This window comes from Suricata suricatta, unplaced genomic scaffold (genome assembly GCF_006229205.1).
Source record: "Suricata suricatta isolate VVHF042 unplaced genomic scaffold, meerkat_22Aug2017_6uvM2_HiC HiC_scaffold_55624, whole genome shotgun sequence".
NCBI classification, from domain to species: domain Eukaryota; kingdom Metazoa; phylum Chordata; class Mammalia; order Carnivora; family Herpestidae; genus Suricata; species Suricata suricatta.
The window spans coordinates 1-565 of NW_021904461.1; the positions used below are offsets into that span (position 1 = coordinate 1).

At 42.3% G+C, this 565-nt stretch overlaps 1 pseudogene; it reads left to right on the plus strand.

Annotated features, from left to right (window-relative positions):
• Positions 1–3: 3 nt before the first annotated feature.
• Positions 4–561, plus strand: LOC115285224 (annotated as a pseudogene).
• Positions 562–565: the final 4 nt, after the last annotated feature.

A 565-nucleotide genomic window follows, 5' to 3' on the forward strand; every position in this document is an offset into this window, starting at 1 on the left:
TCGATGGACATGGACATGAGCCCCCTGAGGCCCCAGAAGTATCTTTTCAGTTGTGAACTTAAGGCTGACAAAGATTATCATTTTGAAGTGGATAATGATGAAAACGAACACCAGTTATCTTTAAGAACGGTCAGTTTAGGGGCTGGTGCAAAGGATGAATTGCACATTGTTGAAGCAGAGGCAATGAATTATGAAGGCAATCCAATTAAAGTCACACTGGCAACTTTGAAAATGTTTGTACAGCCAATGGTTTCCCTTGGGGGTTTTGAAATAACACCACCTGTGGTCTTACGGTTGAAATATGGTTCAGGGCCTGTGCATACTAGTGGACAGCACTTAGTAGCTGTGGAGGAAGATGCAGCATCAGAAGAGGAAGAGGAAGAGGATGTGAAGCTCCTTAGTATATCTGGAAAGCGTTCTGCCCCCGGAAGTGGTAGCAAAGTTCCACAGAAAAAAGTAAAACTTGCTGCCGATGAAGATGATGATGAAGATGATGATGATGATGATTTTGATAATGAAGGAGCTTAAGAAAAGGCTCCAGTAAAGAAATCTATACGAGATACTC